This window comes from Dipteris shenzhenensis, chromosome 14, assembly GCF_047967505.1.
Source record: "Dipteris shenzhenensis isolate YYH24624 ecotype China chromosome 14, Dip_SZ_1.0, whole genome shotgun sequence".
Lineage (NCBI taxonomy): Eukaryota > Viridiplantae > Streptophyta > Polypodiopsida > Gleicheniales > Dipteridaceae > Dipteris > Dipteris shenzhenensis.
Genome location: NC_141609.1, coordinates 4,043,861 through 4,065,648, shown reverse-complemented (window position 1 = coordinate 4,065,648; position 21,788 = coordinate 4,043,861). Strand labels below are relative to the sequence as shown.

At 44.3% G+C, this 21,788-nt stretch overlaps 1 protein-coding gene across 1 annotated transcript in view; it reads right to left on the bottom strand.

Moving 5' to 3' along the window:
• The window catches only part of LOC147894083 (protein RRP6-like 2), a 105,588-nt gene that overhangs the window by 5,678 nt on the left and 78,122 nt on the right, over nucleotides 1–21,788 (bottom strand). The gene's annotated exons all lie outside the window — the stretch shown is intronic.

Below are 21,788 nucleotides of genomic sequence, written 5' to 3'. Positions count from 1 at the left end.
GGTATATTGAATCGCAATCTCCTCTCTAAGGTGAGTACCAAGTATCATGGCAAACAGATATGTTTTGCTCTAGTAATTGGACCAAACCCCCTTTATTCTTGGCGCAACTATCAATCCCACGTGTTTGATGGTTTGCTGCAATTTTTGGGGAATTTTCCAAATTTAGTTCTCTCATGACCAGCTGAGTCGCAATTGCATCTGTAAGTGTTGTGCCACGCATTACTCCATTTGGGTTCAAATTGCCCCAATTTTGGAGCACATACTCTTGCTACCGGGCGCAATCGTCAGATTATTCAATTCCCTGCAAATTCAAGTAATTGTGGGAATCACCTAATTTGTTCTTCGTTTAGGCTCCATTTCATCTATACTAGGCTCTAAATTCAGGGATTTAGTGGAATTCTGGGGCAGAACGAATAGCTCTCAGAATTGATGATGCCTACTAGGAAGTCTGGCAAACAGATGAAGCAGCAACCATTTACTGATTCAGACTCCGGAATGGATGAGGATGACATTGCTGCTGGCATGCACTTCAGGGTTTGGATGCAACAATTGGTGAGTAGGCTGATGCTTCATTTCGGAGGGAGGAGCTTGAAGGCAATGATCCAGCTCCTACAAGAACAAATAATTAAAATCAGATTCAAACCTGTTCAGAGCATTTAATTCAGAATTGCATGGGACCAATGCTGCAAGATTCAAGGACTCCCACTAATGGAATCAGGCTGAATAATCAGAGGATCGAACATAGATTGCAAAATCTCTCTTCAATTATGAACAGGGGGCTTTGATCAGCTGAAGAGAAGCCAAATCCAAGAGGGAAAAAGACCCATGGAGGTGGTAGCAGACCATGAATACTGATGATGACCCAGTTGATGCTGATCCATTGGGTTTAAATAAAACAGTAATATACCCCATTCAAAACGGCGAAAAGGCGATTATAGTAGAGCTGGGAGAGTAATCTCCACCCCACAAACTCTGCAAACAAACCAGAAAACAGGCATAGGCGGGGAGAAACAATCAATCCCCAGCCTATCAAGAGCAACAAAAACCCCCTACAACTTGCTGTAGAAGAAGCTGGAGCATGCCCTGAACATCTGCAAATAAAGAACCGACCTATCCCTTTCCAATGTGTTGACAGGAGTGGCAGAAGCCCTCCACTGTCAGAAGGAGACACTTCATGCCCTTCCCAAAGAGTGTTGACTGGCAAGGAAAGCAAGGGGGTGTTGGTAAACTGAAAGGAAAGCAAAGAGTGGACACAAACTCAGAGTACTTGCATTATGGAATGAAGAAGAGTAAGGTCCTTAAGTAGGCACCTCATACATGCTCACTGACATCACTGATGACTTCAGAGCTCCACAATCATCTCCTCAATCTGCTCCTAGATTCTCTCAATCATCCTATGTGGCTCTCCACCACCTAACTGTGCTTGTGGGCACCTAACTGTGCCTCTAGCACTCACACATAGAAACATAGATGTGCCTGAGGCATACACCTTGAGATATCCCAACAAACCCCCCCTCAAGGGAATGCCTCAAGCTATGTCAAGGATACATCTAGTCTCATAGTTTCTCATGCCATCTCATGGTGGTCAAGGATAAATCTATGGCTAGGTTCTCATGCTAGCAAGGGTTCCCATGGGTGTAAGGTAAACAAAGGGGATACAAAAAGACCTTCCAATGGTTATCTCCCCTACATGTACATGCACACAATGTCTGCAGGAGGTACCATGGAGCAAAACATACACATGGCCTACATCATAAGGTGACCAGAGGTGTTTACAAAACACACAAAACACAATAGTTTATTTCATTCATTTTGGAGGACTATCCAAGCTGAGTACCTTGACATAAAAAGAGAGATCTGGAGCATACATAGAGATGATTTTAAAATGCATAATCTTCATGGGATGCCTCATCTTGTGGAGGCAAAATATCCATGTCAAGGCAAGGTCTTACCACATGGGCAGTGTCTAGTGCCTTATAAGATGGTACCATGATAAAACAAGTGGATCTGAAAATTATCTTGTCATTTCCATAGTTGTGTAGAGAAGCATATCTTAGGTATCTGACCTTCATCTTTTTCTTGTACTTGGAGTCAAATAAAAGTGCCATGAGAGGATAGATCTCTGGCTTTGTAGTTGCTTCCTTTTTGGCAACCATTGTTTTGGCAATCTTCAACAAGGAAGTCAGGTTGGCATTTTCATCCTTTGTAGCATAACAAGACATTGCTTTATGTTTTGGCTTTTCACATATTTTGCATAAGCAAGCCATGAGAGGGTCTAACCCAGGTATTGGGCAATGTCTTCTCTCTTACAGGGCTTAGAATAACAACTAAAATGCTTCAAAATATAAGCATTTAATGTAGCAAAGTCTTGTGACCAAATTTCAATCAATGATGCTTTTTCTTACATGCTTCATAGAGGTGGCTAAAATGAATACATTCCAATCAAAACCAGGTCTAGCAATTCAAAGCAAAACTGAAGCCACACTTGTACTGATGTTATTGAAAGTTTCAAAAAAACCAAAAATGCTAGAATAGCATCTTATGTAGCATCATCTTCAAAAACTTGTCAAAACTGTCAAAACCAAAAGGCTAAACTTGGCTTGTAGCTTACTCTTCAGAGCAAAGGAAAAGGGGGTTTTTAAGGCAAAAGAGAGCTGATATACCACAGTAGCTTGCCCCTTCAAAGTCGACTGGTTTTTTACTGATTTCTCTCTGAATATGCAACCATTGCTGCTCAGATTTCAGCAGCAGCTTGCCCTCAGTGTCCTCCAACACGGGCTGAAAGAAATTTGCAGATGGACAGGTACACAGACGGAATTGCGAGGATTTTCGTCGATCAGTGTAAGTGCTAGCATTTCACGTACAGCCGCAATTTCCCAGAAAGCTTGCAGCTGGAAGTTCGTCCATACTAGAGGAGTTTGCAGCTCAGAGGGTTTGGGCAATGGTCGTTTATAGGCATGGAACCAAGCTCTCAAAGATTTTGGGAAGGAGGAGGAAAATGGGGAAGAAGAAGATGAAGAAGAAGAAGATGATGTGGCAGAAATGGGCTCAAGGGGGATCAAAGGGCTCTGATACCATGTTGGTAAACTGAAAGAAAAGCAAAGAGTGGACACAAACTCAGAGTACTTGCATTATGGAATGAAGAAGAGTGAGGTCCTTAAGTAGGCACCTCATACATGCTCACTGACATCACTGATGACTTCAAAGCTCCACAATCATCTCCTCAATCTGCTCCTAGATTCTCTCAATCATCCTATGTGGCTCTCCACCACCTAACTGTGCTTGTGGGCACCTAACTGTGCCTCTAGCACTCACACATAGAAACATAGGTGTGCCTGAGGCATACACCTTGAGATATCCCAACAGGGGGAAACAAAGAACAGCACGCGAAGTAGAGGAATCTATTGCCTCCGAACCCAAAACAAAAAACCACCCAAACAAACCATGTCTAGATCTAGAAACAAAGGTCAGCTTGCTAAAAGAGTGATGACGACCAAGAGGACCAAGAGCAACGTCTAAGCATGAAGATGAAGCAAGTCAACCAGCACAAAAGGGCAGCGATCACAGGCTCATCCAGGTGGGAAAGAGACCAGCCACCACAATAAACGGCAGCAACCACAGGGACCAAGCTACGAGGGCTAGGGAGGGGCAAGGAGGGGAAGGGGCGATGCAAGCCTAAGCTCAGCGCCGCCCCCACTCACAAGTGACGAGAGAGACGACAAGAGCAGCGCGGAAGGAGAAAGGGAATTATAAAAGAGGTGGGAGAGTAAGAACTCTATCCCTGACCTCTACAATATGATAGAAAAGCCAAGGGGATGGTCTGTAGTGCCACTAAATCCCAAGTAGTTCTCCTGCACCGCTATTCCAGAGGAACTGGTACATCAATCCCACTGACTCATCATGGCGACAATAAGGCCCGTCTAAATAGAAGCTAGTATATCAACTGAAATAGATGGATGGCCTCCTAAAACATGTGCACATCTCGAACACCAGTTCTACCACAATGTAATGCTATATACCACCTCCTAAATCAGCCTGTGAAGGAGGGAAGGAACCCTGAGCTATAATAGGAATAAAAGACAAATCACATCTTAGACAACGCTGCATAAGAAAGTATGGTCACCAGCCTGAGACTTATGTAAAGCAAACCATATAGCTGGTCTCCATGTCATAATAAAAGACTCAGATGTGATATAAGAGAACAATCTAAAATCACCGGTCCAAACCACCCTGGCAATATGGCATCTCCACAAGCAATGCTTAGAAGATTCCTCTGTAATCTAATATCTCATACAAAGATAAGGTCTACCCATCTGTTGTAGCCATGAGCCCACCAGAATGCCCCTATGAATGGTAAGACAAAGAAAGAAAGAAACTTTCTTAGCCCTCCTGATCCCCCAAAATGGGGTCCAAAACCTCTCAAGAGATCTAGTGGGTTTCATGTCCTATGTTAGGAAATCCTACCATTCCAATTGTTTGGCAGCTCACGACGAGGCTAAGGATTCTCCAAATGCTAATGTCCTAGAGGTAACAGTTCTGATGTTGATGGTTTACCAAAATTGACAGAAAATAAAGGACTGCAAGCAGATCTCATAGCAATGATGTACTTCAACAATATATTCAAACTATCAAGCCGTATGAACCTAAAGGTATTCTGCATCCAGATAAAGATGTCAAGGATAAGATTAATCTCTCCAATTTCAAAGGTGAATCATGTACCCCCAATGAATTATAGGAATGGCTCAGCAAGTTGGTGGATGATTATTTCATGTAATACCCACAAGGGGATCAAGGCATAATCAGATTTGTTGTCCTGCACCTTTAGGATTTTGCCCACTCATGGTGGAGGTATATTAGCAGTATGATCTGTCCCAGCAGGGAATGGTGAAGGATTATGTCAAGAAGTTTTGGAAGCTATCTCTATTTACCCATGGAATTGATGAAAGAGGCAAGATGCTCAAATTCATTCATGGTCTTCACCCTAGCCTAGCCTCTCATGTTTTTGCTCAGAGACACTAGCTCCTTGAAGGAGGCTACGCAACTTGCTGAACATTATGAACCTAAGTATAATTGGAAGGAAAAGGATATTGGTACTGGACATTTTGGCAACAAGGTTAGCACTTCATCAGTCTCCTCTATTCCGAGGTTTCCCACCATGTATAGTAGTACCATGAGGTACCCTCAAGCCTGATGATGCCAAGACCCTGGCTAGCCACCAAGCAAGGAAGATTTGGGGGACAAGAAAGAGAAGTTAGTTAAACATCTCTCTTGGAAAAAGAAGAACCTATGTTACCTTTGAGGAGAGAAATGGTTCCCGGATCATAGGAGCAAATGCAAGGCTAAAACTAGAGCAAAAGTTCGCATGATACTTGAGATGGATTCACCTTCTAATAATCCAGTAGCAGATTTCGAATTTCATGATTGTGAGAATGGTGTCAAAGTGTTGGTGACGTCCTTTACCTTTCCATTTGGCCCAAGTGGTTCTACATGGGAGACCTCTATGTTCAGTGGAGGTTCAGTGGAGACTACCACTCCAATTGGTCAGCTGCTTGTCATCAAGCTTTTGTCTCTCATAGGCTATTACACCATGTCTTTGCTTTAGCACTGACCAAGGCCTCTATCACTAGCATCAACTTCAATGGTAAATGGTTGAGAAAGAAAGAAAAGAAAGAATGAAATTTTATTAGAGTCTTCGGAAGACCGATGGGTCTATGAGACTGAAAGAAAACCTGATACAAATCACAGTAAGGGTGGAGCTACTGAAACGAGCATCATCACCCATGCTAAATCCTAAGTCTGATCATACATAATCAAATACATCTGGATGTAGCAATGAAAAGAAAAGGACTGGAGCGGAGCGGAACAGAACCCTCCGTATGTCATGTCGCCCTGACTGGTGCATAGCCGGTGATGGGACGCTGGCGCCCATCAAGGGGTGCCGAGCGTCTCGGTCTACTGGACGAGGCTCGACGCAAGACCAGAGCCACCATTACTCCCATGGGACATATCCCGGGTCGAAACAATGACGGGAGGTCCCCCAGAGTGATCTGTGTGTCCCCTCGATGTTTCATGTGTAGTGCTGCGGTCGTCGGGTCGAGGTCTCTGTCACGTCTGCGGCTAGAGACTGGACGATCAATGTTACTCTATGGGAAGAGCTCTCTGGGCACAAGGATGGGTGCTTAAGTCAAAGCATCCTTCAGGTCTTGGAAACTCTCTGCAGTGGCTGACTAGAAACAAGCATTGATCGGTGAGGGGAGCTGCTTTGCGAAATGTTTAATGAACCTCATACAGAAGGATGCTAGTGTTCTGAGGGTGTGGCCATTCTCGATAACGATATGACCAAGTACTCCACTTCATTAGCCATGGATATGCACGTGCCAGCCTTGGGGTTCTCAATACTTCAAGGACTTGCTTTACATGCATTAGATGCTCCTCCTTAGACTTGTTGTAGATGAGTATATCATCAAAGAAAACCAGGACAAATTTGTGGAGATAAGGTTGTAGGATCTATTTCATGAGTGCTTGGAAGGTTGCTAGAGCATTACTGAGGCCAAATGCCGTCACCTTGAGCTGATATAGATGACGTTCAATTCCGAAGGCGATTTTTGGCTCATACATTCTTATTTGATGGTAGCCTGATCTTAGGTCTATTTTTGTAAAGTACTTGGCTCCTCTCAGCTCATCCAATAAATCATCAATTCTAGGGATAGGAAATTTGTTCTTCACAGTTATTTTATTCAAGTCCCTGTAATCAATGCATTCTTTTTCTTAACCAAGAGAACATGGGAAGCAAAAGGAGAGTGACTGATCTCAATGGCTTCAAGGAGAACCTCCGAATCCATGCTAAACGCGACCTTCACCCCGTCGGTTGCTGCCCCCGCCCCTCGCACTGCCTTGGCTCTTGCCCTGCCGCTCCCGCCCTTCTCTCCCCGCACCCTCCCCTCGCACCCTGGTCGCCGCCCTGCTCGCCTTACTGCAAGCCTCGTCCGATGGCTGAGCGCTCTCGCCTACTGGCCGGCTGCCCCTCTTGCTCGGGATCTGCCGTGAGCCTCTCTTGGATGGCGCTTCCCCAGCCGTGGCCTGCTTGTTGGTGGCTTCCTTCCCGTGGCAGTGTTGTCTTCCAGGCTGGTCTCTTGCACCCTTCTCCCTCTCCGTGGAGTAGAAAGCGCTTGAGTTGGGGGTGTTCGAGCATTTGGAGGTGTCGAGCCATTCTTGGCATGGGGCCTTGCACTTCTTCGGAGGGGAGTATCTTCGGCTTTAGCCTTCGTGGCATTTCTATGGCGGGAGGAGGTTTGCCCTGCACTCTCTTGTTCTTCCGGAGTTGGAGCTCTCCTCGCAGCTTTGCCCTGGCGACATCGGCCATGGCCATCCCCCAGCCGTCCAGTTCGTGCCTCCCCGTGGTGGTGATTGTGCTGCCCTCGTCCCAACAGCATCTCTTGGCCGCGATTGGTGCACTGGAATTGGAAAGACCTGGCCCTTGGACAACAACCCAGAGGGGTCGCGTCTGCTCATGGCCTCTTTGCTTGGGTCTCCAAGCTTCTCAAGACTCAAAGTTTTTTGGTACTACTTCGAGCTCAAGGAGATAGAGATGCAAGATGCCTGCCTCCATGGTGGTCAAGAGTTGGTCAAGCTCGACAACAGGGATCCTAGCGATCTCGGAGCTACTCCGGCCCATGGAACCTTGCTACCTCGACGTGGCTTTACTACTTTCTTCCCAGTAGGGGTTCTTGATCGCGGTTGGCACCTTGGTCTTGGTCAGACTCAATTGCTGGATGTTGACTCAGAGGAGTCATTTCAGCTGATGGCTCACTGTCTCAAAGATTCTCTACCCATAGGGCGGCGGCTCTTGGCTCTATCCTCAGGGATCCCTTCTCCTGGGGCTCTACTTCTTCTTGTTGTACCAGGAGGCACCCCAAGTGGGTTGAGGCCTGCAGATGCGTGAAGCGGGCTACTGGAGTGTGGACTCGCCCCCCGTCAGGTGGTGGTTGCTCATGCAGACGGGTCTCTTCCTATTGGCACCCTCGGGCGGGCTTGATGGACGGGAGCTCAACGGAGGAGGGATCCATACATTCTTGGATCACGAGTACCTCCAGGATTCACTTCATCAGGGATCCGTAGGCTTTTTGGTTTTGCGGTTTACTGGTTCTTAGAAGACCCAGACTAGGGCTTCTTGTTTTGACAACATTTTGCAACAGTTTGATGCTTAGGCCGGTGAGGCTTGTAGTTTCGCGGGAATTATCCCTTTGCTCCAGCATTGCTGTTGAGTCTCTTGTAATCCTTGTTTCGAAAGTAATATAATTAGCCCTTCTTTTTGCGAAAAAAAAAAAAGAAGAGTGACTGTGTGTGATGAAATCCCCGTCCAAAATCTCCTTGACTTGCTTTGCTACCTCCTCCCTTTCAGCCTTGGAAAGCCTATGAGGTGGTTTATTTAAGCCATTGACAGCCCAATACAATATCAATAGGCCCCATCTCTAGAACAAGAAGATCTCCAATAAAGGTATAGTCTTTAGAAAGTTTAATTTGAGTGGCTTGGCAACATTGTTTGCTGATGGAGTGCTCCCCATCAAACATTCTCCTTTAAGCCCCATGATCCAATGTAGATGTGTTCAATCTCATTGCTTGGACAGATTTGGCGTTGATGAAGTTATGGGTGCTTCCATTATCAACCAATATCTGGACATGTTTGCCATTAATCCTCTCCTTCAATCTGAGAGTTTGGGCACCTCTAGAGCACATTATAGCCGCTAGAGAGATGTTGTACAATGTCCCAAAACACTTCATCATTCTCAACACAAGGGTTTCCTTCTGAATCTATAACAACATCCACAAATTCATCAATAATTTCAATATACCATATTATGACTAGGAAACGCTAGCCATATTGCATGCTATCAAGAAATGGCACCACTACATATATGGGAGTCATTTTAAGTTAAAGACTGATCATAGAACTCTCAGATATTTCTTATCCCAGTCCAATCTATGATTTTGACATTGCATGCAAGGTAGGGAAGAAGAACATAGTGGCTGGTTGACTCTCTAGAATGTGGGCATGCACTTTATCCTCTATTACAGAAATCTACAAGATTGAAACCATGGAATTGGAATACCTATTAGGTCCAGCAACTGCAACTTTATTCACGACCTACATGAGCCTAGCTGCATTGATCATCCACATTACAAGTTACGTAATGGGCTGATTTCGTTCCATGACAGGATTTTCCTTACTGCACACTGAGGGTATGTAGCGGGAGATAGACTATCCTCACTCTCTCTCCTGCTCAATACTAATTGTGCAAAAAACGTGACAATTCTGCATGACTGCTCATAATCACTCTCTGACATAGTAATAGTGAACCTCAATATGCTTTGTGCAAGCATGGAAAGCAGGATTCCGTGCAACAGCCAAAGCACTCTGACTATCAATGGAGATAACGGTAGGAGCAGTCTGACATGCATAGCTTTCAACCAACAATCATTCTGAAAGGCATCTTGATGACATAATGGCTCTTCATTCCATGCTGTAGCAACCAAAGCATAAGCAACAAAACTAGCATGCTCTTTCCAACAGCTGCTCTAGTACGGGCTGGTAGAGAAGTATCTTGTTTGCTGTCTTTTAATATGTCAAGGTTTGCTGTCTTTTAATATGTCAAGGAGCCAACGGGGTACCTTTTTGGGCTCCTGAATTTCAGCTCTTTCGTGGTCAAGAGCCCTGTGCAAATGGTCCTAATCAATGAGAGGCATATCAAGCTGAATATAAGGCTGCACATGTGGCTGCAAATGACCAACAGATGGAGGAGGTACAACCTCAGATGGAACATCATCCCGAGCATCAGATGGAAACAAAGGCATCAAGCTGTCAAAAATATCCGGCATCAACAACGGGCTGTTTTTGACAGTCCAGCAAAGGCATAGTGGAAGATTCATCAAACACAACATTCCGACTGACAAAACACTTGCCCGTGAGGGGCTGGTAGAGCTTATAGCCCTTGCTCTCTGAGCTATACCCAATAAAAATGCACTTGACAGCTTTATCATCCAACTTAGTGTGTGTCTGTGAAAGCACATGAGCATAAGCTGTGAGAAATGCGAGGCTTACGACCCGTCCGAGCCTCATAAGGTGCGATAGTCTGCAATGCCTTTGTGGGACATATGTTCAAGATGTAATTAGCACCCATCATCGCATCCAACCACAACTTGTTAGGCAAATGTTTGCCTTTCAACATGCACCTAGCCATCTCCATCACTGACCTATTTTTCCGTTCAACCACAAGATTCTGTTGAGTATAAGGCACTTTGCATCGATGATGTATGCCACGTGAAGCCAGAAAAACAGCAAACTCTTTTGACATATATTCACCCCCCCTGTCTATATTAAGGTGAGCAATGTGCAGCCCACTCTCACTCTCAGCCAAGGAAATAAAGTGCTTGAAGCATGAAGAAACTTCAGATTTGGATTTCAAGGCAAAAATCCTAGTGTACCCGGTGAAGTCATCAATAAAAGTGACAAAATAATAGAAGCCCCCAAGAGCTGCAACCCTCATGGCTCCACAAACATCACTATGAACCAGATAAAGCTTGCGTGAAGCACCAACTCTCCCATCCTTGGGAAACGCAGCACGGTGCATCTTACCAAGCATGCTTTGAAAGCATATGCATTTTGGGAAAATCAACAACCATACCATCCTTATATGACTTCACCAAAGGTCCAAAATTGAGATGTCCAACCTCTCATGCCACAAATGGGTATCTACCATGGTAGAATCAAGAGCAAAGGCATGTGCATTTGCAAGTGCAGCATCATCATCTAAACATCTGTCATAAGCATCAAGTCTATAAAGACCTCTAGTCAATGTGCCACTCAAGACCATAGTAAAGGCATATGTAGCATCATACACTACACACCTAACACCACCAAAAAGAACTTGAAAGCCACATGTAGCTATGGCTAAAATAGAAATGAGGTTCTTACGAATGCCTGGAACATAAAGCACATTCTCTAGAGTGACAACATCACTAGAGACGGAAGTAAGAGCAACTTGCCCAATACCTTTCACGGTATATGATGCATTATTGGCACATGTAACGCTGGCCCCCTGAGATGTATGCTGTAATGAGCTGAATAACTTCCGACAAGAGGTGATGTGCTTGCTAGCACCACTATCAAAGAACCAGGCATCATGAACATCTGAAACTACCATACAAGCATCATGTACATCAGGATTATACTAACCTGTAACCAAGAAAGCCCAATGCTGGTCTTGTGCAAAATTAGCAAGCTCATGTCGATCTTCTACACTAGAAGTACCAGATACTGTAAGACCAGACTCTTTCTTCTTCTTTTCAGATGCAATGCACTTTCTGCACTCAGACATATCATGCCCAGGTTTCTTGCAATAGTTACATCTCTTCTTCTTTTTATTATCCCCTGAAGAAGAGGCACCATGTGAATGATCTGCATGGGAATGAGAGGGTTTACCAGCTGAAACCTTGCCTTTGCCTTTGTGTTTGTGCTGGCCAGCAAAGGCTTGATCACTAGCCATAGAAGCATTGTAATTCGCACGACTTTGCTCCTCCTGAAGAAGAAGAGCAACCAGCTGGTCAAATGAGAAATGATTGGCATTACCCCCTGCAACTAACCTCAATGTAGTAGCAAAGCCTTGATAAGAATCAAGCAACCCATCAAGGGTATTAGAAAGAAGCTGAGAATCAGGCATAATCTCATCAATGTTGACCAATTGCTCTTTCAAATCCTTCACATTAGTGAGATAGGCATCCATGTTACCACCCTCATCAAGCTTCAAATCTTTCAACTACTTGCGGAGATAGGCAACCCTCACCTCATTCAGCACCTGATACAAAGATGCAAGCTGGTCCCATGCTTGCTTAGCTGTCTTGCAAGACCGAATGTGAGGAATAATAACCCGTTTCACTGAAAAAGCAATCAACGCATGTGCTTTGGCATCACGACCATCCCACTGAATCTGCTCCTGTATAGGAGACAAAGTACCTGTAACAGGAGCTGCACGTGTTCTAGAAGTAGCATTAGAACCATCACCTGAAGACCCATCACCTGAAGAAGAACCGGAGGCAATAGGTGCAGCACCAGAAGCAGCATTACGTGTAGACCTCAGAACCTGAAACAATATGCCATAGATTCTTGGCAACCAAAACATGTCCCATCATGTATGACCACATGGAATGCCATCAAGCTAGTCATCAGCCCCAAGCATCCCAAACAAATCATCCTTGCTGATAGTCATGGTGCTGAAATTCAAGACAAATACACCAACTGGCAAAGCAAATGAGAGAAAGGCAACCTCTCAAAATCAAGTGACAAAATTCTGCTCAAGCTTCAAAGCTTATGCCTACAAGAGACTCTGCTGTCCCAAGGTGTACCTGTTGCAAGAAAAATCCCCAAAAGGCAACACAAAGCCTTCCAAGGCAACACGGGGCCTTTCCAAAATGCAAATGAAGCAGAAATTGGAAAGAACCAATGTAACAATGGCATACCCAATGATGTAGCCCAAAAGGACAGCAATGAAAAGGCTCTGAATGCGAACAGAGAGATTCACCCTTGAAGGAGAGGTGAAAATGAGAGCAAATGAGAGCTGGAAATGTGAATTACAGCAAGAGAAAAAGCTCCCACAAGGCGAGCACTTAAGAGAGGAGAGAGACCCAATGGAGAGGTACTTGCAGCCAGAGCCTAAGGGAAGCCAAAAGAGGAAGAATGGGCTCAAGGAGTAGACTCTAAATCACTTCAGCAAGCTCCAAGTATCTCCAAATCCCAAGCACAAGCCTCGAAATGAAGAAATGTGCTTAGAAAAAAGCTCCAATTGGCTGCAACAACCGGCACACAGCACGAGACAGCTCCAAAACACTTGCATGCTTCACGAAGCAGCTCCAAAGTGCTGAGAAAACTTCAAGCTGGCTGGCACGCACCTCGAGGAAGATCCATATTGCATTAAATGAGCTCTAACAGGTCCGTACAGTTTTGCACATGCATTAAATGCTTCCGTACAGGTCATAAATGCCTTCAATGCAGGTCCATACAGTTGTACGGATTCCATACAGCAGCAATATTCCACACGTGTGAGGAAACCCCGATTCTAACGCGAGAAGATCGCATTTTGGAGCAGCTACCGCAAAGGGAGGCGCATTCGGAGAGGCCTCAAACACTCACGGGTGTGTAGAAACCAGCAAGACCAGCAGGAATCAGGGCTCCACAAGCTGCCAAACAGCTTGGGAAAGCTGTCAATGGCTGAAGGAATGGATTCCCGACCTGCTCTGATACCACTGTTGGCTATGGCAACCAATGGAAAGAAGGAGAAAAACGAGATGTTGTAATAGATTGCTGCAAAACTGAAAGTGGAGGCTCAAGAGGGAGCCAACATAACAAAACCCTAGGGCTAACTGTCCTAACTGGACTAAGCGTCCTAGCTGACCTAGATGGTACATGTACTAACTGTACCAATAGTCCTAATTGACTATAACTAGGCCTACAAGACACATAACAAGGAATAAGTGGCACCTATGGATAGCCCATAGAATGGCCTATAGTTGTGTATGTGAGTTAGCTTGTTTGCTTTCAGATGCCTAGCAAAGAGCATAAAGTATGCGAACTCCATAAGGCACTTTATGGGCTGAAATAAGCCCCACGGGCTTGGTTGTCACCCTGTATGATCTGCTACTCACGGGCACAAACGAAGAGAAAATTACAGAATTCGAGAATTATCTTGAAGCTTCATTTGAGACATCTGATCTGGGACTTTTACACTATTATTGTCAAAATCACTAACGTACAACCTGTTCAATTCTCCCTAGTCAATGATCAATCATGGGGCAAGCACTCAATTTTCCTCCCAACCAATTCTCAATGACAGCAAACTCTCAGAACAACCACCCTACGTGAAGGCTCCAGCTTGCATATTCCACCAAGCCCCAATTCCCTAGATGGATCTAGTATGCCACATGTCTTCATTCTAGGTACCTCTTAAATGCATATTAACTACCCCTCTCTTGGGATATCAATTTATTCACTTGCCCCTAGGCGCATTTCTCACTAAATGCATTTAAGACCCATAGCCTTAGACCCATCTAGTTAGTGCCTTGTCACCCTCATCAAGGACCTTGACATTAACCCCTTTCACCATTTACATGAAGCCCAAATAAATATAATACAAACATTGATCCTTTACAAAGGAAAATGTCGATTGACCCTTCCGAGGTCATGTTGCCTCAACTTGAGCGTAACATTCCTTCCCTCTTCACGCATCAACGTCCTCGATGATAAAGTTTAGGAACACTCTCTATAACTGGTATACGGATTCCCAAGTACCTTCTGATAGAGGTAAACCATGTCATGCAACCAACACTGTCGGTATCTCCCGATTGCGTACTTGCATTGTCCCTCGGTCCAAGATTCTTGTTGGTTTGTGTCCTGCATTATCCTCTATCTCCTGAAACAAAAGAACACCCTCGATTAGTGAGTCACCTATATGCAAAAATTTCTTCAAACAAAAAACATGAAACACTGGATACACCTTACAACCCTGTGGTAATTCTAATTTATAGGCCACCTTGCCTATTCTTTTTAGAATTAACCACGGCCCACAATATCGGGATGATAACTTAGCACACTCTCCTGCAGTCAACGACTTAGAGTGCGAAGGAACTCTGAGAAAAACTTTTTCTCCTTCCTTAAAATCTCTAACGATCTATTTTCATCCGCATACGCCTTAGCTCTATCCATAGCTTGGCGGATGTTAGCCTCGCAAGTGCTAGCACCTCCCGCATCTGAACCACAAAGTTCGCAGCACTAGGTGCTTTCTGAAGTACTCGAACTGTAGTTGGATTTGCTGGTCTATAACCATAGTTCAACTCAAACGAACTGAAGCCTGTAGAGAAATGTTTTCTATCATTGTAGGCAAATTCTAACAATGGCAACCATTTGTCCCACGTATGTTGCCTCAATGAAACATATGCTCTAAGCATATCCTCTAAAATTTGGTTGATTCTTTCTGTCTGACCATCCGTTTCTGGATAATCCCACTACTCATTCCCAACTCAATCCTTAGTGTCTCAAACACCACAGTCCAAAAATGACTAGTAAATTTCACATCCCTATCTGACACTATGGATTTGGGTAGTCCATGCAAACAAAATATATGTTTAATAAACAAATCTGCCACTTACAGATCACTAACAGACTCTCTAGTTGGAATGAAGTTAGCCATTTTGGTGAGACAATCAACTACCACAAGGATAGAATCATATCCACCTTGTGTCGTAGGCAGACCTACAATAAAGTCCATGGAAATACTCTCCCACCTACCTAGTGGTATTTCCAAAGGTTGTAAAAGTCCGGGTGGCTTCACGCGCTCTGCCTTACTTACCTGACACGAAAAAAAACGTGTCACATATTCATGAATATGTTTTTTCATTTTCGGCCAAAAGAATTCTCACTTCACGAGATCATACGTTTTCTCAACTCTTGGATGTCCCGCACATGGGCTATCATGGCATTGTTGAATGACTCTCTGCTTGAGATCATTCTGATTAGGTACTACTACCTTGCTATTTCTTTTTAGCATACCATCTCTTATGGTATATCTTGCATAAGTTTGGCCTTTTTTGGATGCCGGGTCACCCTTTTCCCTGGGTTTGAATACATGAGCCTTAGGCCAAAGGCTCTGGACAAACTCGTCCACCTTTTTAGTTTTTCTAATCTCAGTCATTAGAGCACTTTTTAAAACCGTGAAACTCATATTATGCATAATGCGTGACAATGCATCAACAACTTTATTATCCTTCCCTCTTTGGCACCGAATCGTCAAGTTAAACTCCTGCATGAGTTCTACCCACCTAGCTTGGCGGCCTCTCAAGTCAGGTTGTTTACAAAAATGTTTCAGAGTATCATGATCAACATCAACATAAAACTCTGATCCATATAAATATTATCTCCATGTTTTCAGAGCATGGATAACAGTATACAACTCTAATTCATGAGTTGGCCAATTTCATTGAGAGGGAGAAAGCTTCTTGCTTTTAAAAGCTACTAGCCTTCTCTCTTAGAGGAGAACTACTCCTACCGCAATGCCACTTGCATCGGTTTCAAGGAAAAACAGTTTTTGGGAATCAACTATTTTTAATACCGGTCCTAAGACCACAACTTGTTTTATGGTGTTAAAACTTTCATGTTGATTCTGTCCCTAAAAGGTACTTTATCTGAGGTCAGATCAGTCAATGGCGATACTATTTCGGAATATCCTTTGATATGCCTTCGATAAAATTGGACAAATCCCAAGAATGATCGCAAAGCGATCAAACTCTGAGGGATAGGCCAAGCCAGTATCGCAGCCACTTTCTTTGGATCCATTTCTAGCCCCTCATGAGTAATAATGAATCCTAAATATTCAAATCTTACCATACACAGTACAGTTTTCTTTTTATTTACATAAAGACTGGCTTTCCTCAAAGTATTGAACACTATTCTTAAGTGTTCATGATGCTCAGCAATACTTTTGCTGAACACAAGAATATCGTCAATAAAATGTACTACAAACTTTCCGATATACGGACATAGTAAATCATTCATAACCATGACGAATGTAGCTGGAGCATTGGTAAGCCCAAACGGCATTACCAAAAACTCATAATGTCCAAACCTGCTTCTAAAAGCGGTTTTATGCACATCCTCGGCTCTAATACAGATCTAATGGTAGCCACATTTAAGATCTATCTTTATGAAAATTACGGCCTCATGTAACGCATCTAGCAAATCATCGATCCGAGCCATCGGATACCTGAGCTTAATAGTGATATTATTCAATGCTCTGTAATCTATACAAAGGCGAAAAGTATCATCTTTCTTTTTTTGTAATATCACTGGCAAAGCAAAAGGTGAGAAACTGGGTTGAATCTGCCCCAGCTTGAGGTATTCTTCCAGTTGTCTTCGTACCTCCTCTTCTTCGGTAAAACGTAACATGTAGGGAGGTCTATTTACAGGTTCTGCCCCACGGAGTAGTTCAATCTTATGCTAAACATTCCGCTCTGGAGGTAACCCATAAGGTAACTCATCCCTAAAACAAATAAAGAACTCCTCTGCTATTTAATCAGCGAACTTGACCATCTCTCCATTTTGGGTAACATCAGTGCTAGCTGAAGGACCATCAATCGGCTCTACTGATGTTGTACAAAGAAACAAAAACTTTTCTTGAGCTTTTCGAACTTCCATTACAGAAACCAACAGTCCTTGAGGTATATCTTTTTCAACCTTGTAAGACATACAGCACATCATTCAACTTGAATTGATAAATGTGCTTTTTCCAATCTATGGCTGGATTCTTCCTAGAATGCCAAGCCTTACCTAGGGCTATGTCTGCATGAGCAAGCTTTGTCATTTCAAAATCAAGCTTCTCAGCATAGTCCTCAATTCGAAGTTCCAATTGAGTAACCCATTGGTCCCATACTGCAGTTGAACTTCCGTCTGCCATTATGACTGTATATGCATAGTCAGATGGGCTAGTCTTTAATTTAAGCCTCTTAACAAGCTTGGAGTTAATTACATTGTGCATTGATGTTGAGTCAAACGACACAATGACGTCATGATTGGCTACTTGCCCCTTCATCTTAATTAACTCCGTATCGTTAAAGATTGTATACCCCATTGCTGCGGGCTTTGATAGGACATTATCAAGTGCACTGGTTACTAGCTTAGCAACAGACACACATAACAAAACAGATACTGACCTTTGAGAAGATCCCGCTAGCTGAATCTGCATCTGTTCTGCTCTGGGACTTTCCTCCATTTTCACGTCGCATTCTAAGATCACCATCTCAGCCATTCGACGATCCTTGTTTCATGGACAATCTTTTCACTAATGAGGCTGAAGGCATCCAAAACACAAGCCTTCTCTTCTCGCTTTTTCTCTTTGCTCTGGGTTCAAAGAAGACTTCGACCAAGCCCGGACTGACATTGGTATTACTTTTCTTTTCACTCCAATGATGGTACTTGGTTTAGGAGTCTCAACTGGCTTCGCCTGCTTGGCTTGACCACATCAAACATACTGTGAACCATTTTTCTGAGCTCGGATTACCCTACATTTGCTTGTAATTGTTGTGCTAAAATCTGTTGCAAGATAGTGGTGCGAGGACTTATGCCAGGACAGGAACCGTGGAAGGACTTTCTTATCAGCAGCATACAGAGGTGCACACCTTCCTCAGGAGGAGACTAGATGAGCAGTGTTAGATGGATTTTCACCTCAGCACACCTCAGATCACCTTCATCCCCTCTCATGGTTGCCATTCTGAAAGCTTGGGCTAGTTTCAGAAGCTCTCTTCGGAGGATTCCTCCTTCCTCCCGGGAAGAGATTGATAGGCAGCCCATCATGTGGAACGACAGTATTTTAGATGATCGTGGCAGACCACTGGGTGCCTCACTCTACATGCAGTGGGCCAGGTGGGAGAGGGGACCTGCTTCTTCTTTGGGATCTTGGAAAGCCTTCCGTAGGCTTCCAGAGGAAACCAAGTCAGGGTTGACAGGACATCTCAGAGGGAGTGCAGGGAGGATCTTGCAGATTGAGTCAGCCCTTCCAGAGGCTTGGATAGACACAGATGATATGCCTCTCACTACCTCCACTTGGGCAGGTACTTTCTCGAGAGGCGGGGTTCCACTTCAGGTCTTAGCCTTCCGAGGTGCACAGGAGGATGCTTTGGTTTTCAGTGTCCAGGATGGTGGCAGATTGCTCAGATCTACAGATGATATATTGCTTGAGTCTGCTTTTCAGCCTATCAGGGTCGTAGGCCTTTTGATGCAGGGATCAGATTCAGAGTGGTTCTTAGACCCTGACCCCCAGTTACTCTCCACCGGGTCTTGGAGACTTTGGCTCTATGGAGGAGTTCCCATCAGGTATTTACAGTGGGACCCCGGAGAGTGGGAGTGGATTGACGCGGGGCATCGAGAGAAGACCATTCCCTTCTTTCGTTACACGGTCAGTAATGCCAGGAGATTTCAGCTCAGTAGTAGAGGTTGGAGACCCTCCAGAGTTCCTCATTGGGAGACTTTTGGTATTACTGCGGATCAGAAGAGGTACTTCTGGAGGAGGCTCTGGAAATCCCACAGGAATAGAAAGATCACTATCTTCTTTTGGCTTTCTATTCATGGTGGGATTGCAGTGAACCTTTGGAGGTCCAGATTCGGAGCCGACCCTACTTGCCCTCGTTGCCTTTCTGCTTCGGAGTCTATTCAGCATTGCTTATGGGATTGCAGACAGGCGAGATTGATTTGGATGGGGATAGCCAGGATCTTCAGTCACTTTGCCCATTCCCCACTCTTTATGACTTGGGGCTCGGTGGCTTGGCTTTCTCTTACAGGACCTCAGGTTTTCTATGAGGGACTTGACTCCTCCCGGGCCATTTCAGTTCGACATCATCGGGTTGAGCTCTGCTCGTTGGATGTGGTTACACACCGTCCTTTTACAGCTGTACATGCCTCTGTGGATACTTCTTGGGAGATTATAGCGAGCATAGCAGCCTGGCATATCTGGAGATCCAGATGCACAGAGGCTATGGAGGGTACTCAGGTTCATCCCTCGCACACATTGGCTAGTATCTGGACAGACATCGTACACACTCTGATGGCCGTATGGACGGGTATGCAGGGGAACTCCCGTGCAGCCTCAGCTAGGAGGGCTTCTTTCTTCAGGGAATGGAAGGATTCTCCTTTCTTCTCTGAATCTACTACAGGGTTGAGATGGCACTTTCAGCCTCAGCCTTGGTTTCTTTCCACCTCACTCTGAGGGGGTTTTTTATTATCCTCATGATTTCATGATGTATTCCGCTTTGAGCTTGCTCTCGCGGGTTTTTGTTCTTACTTAATAGAAGTCTTTTTCATGAAAAAAAAAAATCTGTTGCAAGACAACCTCCAATAATGCAATTCTACCAGACAGTGTATGGCCTGTTAGATGCGACACCTACGGGATCGGCCGGACTCCCGACTCTACGGGATCCACCCTAGAAGCTTCTTCTTCAACTTCCATTTAGGTCGATGGGTGTGTTTTTTTTTTTTTTAATGAATAAAACACCGCCTAAAACTCTATTCACAAACTGCTTTTCAATCTCACAACCACAAAAGGTGTCTAAACTTGCGTAACCACCAATTGAAAATAGCTGAGAACCAAGATGAATATCTTTTCCCTATACTAGGGAAATATCTGCAATCTCAAATAACTCAAACACCATGGACGAATAAACTAGCATATACCCCAACAAAATTTAAAAGGCATAGAAAGCTCCCTAGTCATATTTCTGCTGTATGAAGAAATCAACTAGTTCTTGTAAGCCACTCCCAATCCGTATTTATGATATGTCCTACAACCACCTGCCTTTATGTTGGATTCAAGAGAAGATCAGCCATTATAAACAAATACCAAGGCTCCAGCCTCTCTTTTATTACTGCACACGAGACTCTCAACAGACTAAGGTTGGTGCATTGCTAAACAAATGAGTTGTGCAACGAAGCGATGAACAGCCATGTGGGCATAGCATTTGTCAACCACACGATCACGAAGGAGTTCACCAACCACCTGTAAACTAACACTTTAACAGCGACGTGAACTCCATCCTTAAGCGCCAGATCGCAAAGGTCTACGCCTTTCAATGTTTGCCCAAGCTTAAGGTGGATAACGATAGAGAGCTTCTTTTTCAGACGCATGCTACGCAGGCGTCATGCAAATTCGAGGTAGCAATACCAAACCACTTGATACGCTTCACCTATCGCACCCTCCTTTGAAGCGGGCAAACCTTTCACGTACGGATTTTCCTGCTTGCAGCCGTGGATATTACGATCATCTGCCTTTCAAGATAATCTTGACATCACCACTCTAGCTTCCCGACGCAGGTGCCTTCATCTATCGCCATATCACAGATTTAATTCGTCGTTCAAACCTTCCGAACCAATATTTACATACCCCTTTTCCATGAGCATTTTCCATGAGCGTTCTAATTTGCTTGAGCTCAGAAGTTGGAGAACATTCACACGTTCATACACAGAGAGCTCCTTGACCAAGCCTTCCTGCACCTTCATGACCTGACGCTCTGATACCAAATGTCAAAGTCACTAACGTACAACCTGTTCAATTCTCCCTAGTCAACGATCAATCACGGGGCAGGCACTCAATTTTCCTCCCAGCCAATTCTCGGTGATAGCAAACTCTCAGAACAGCAACCCTACATGAAGGCTCCAACTTGCACATTCCACCAAGCCCCAGTTCCCTAGATGGATCTAGTATGCCACATGTCTTCATTCTAGGGTACCTCTTAAATGCATATTTACTACCCCTCTCTTGGGGTATCAATTTATTCACTTGCCCCTAGGCACAATTCCCACTTAATGCATTTAAGACCCATAGCCTTAGACCCATCTAGTCAGTGCCTTGTCACCCTCATCAAGGACCTTGACATTAACCCCTTTGACCATTTACATGAAGCCCAAATAAATATAATACAAACATTGATCCTTTACAAAGGAAAATGTCGACTGACCCTTCCGAGGTCATGTTGCCTCAACTTGAGCATAACAATTATTTGGGCATTCGACAGGTACCACCAGCAACCACACTTGTTGCCATTTTGCAGGATATCATCTATACCTTGCACACTATATGGGAGCGTAGGACGATGGATTCTCAAATTACCACCAAAAGGAATGCGTGTTTCTGCAAGGCTTGGCTTGCTGGTGTATTCTACACATTCACCGATCAAGGCATCTTTGGTTGTATAGCCCCCAC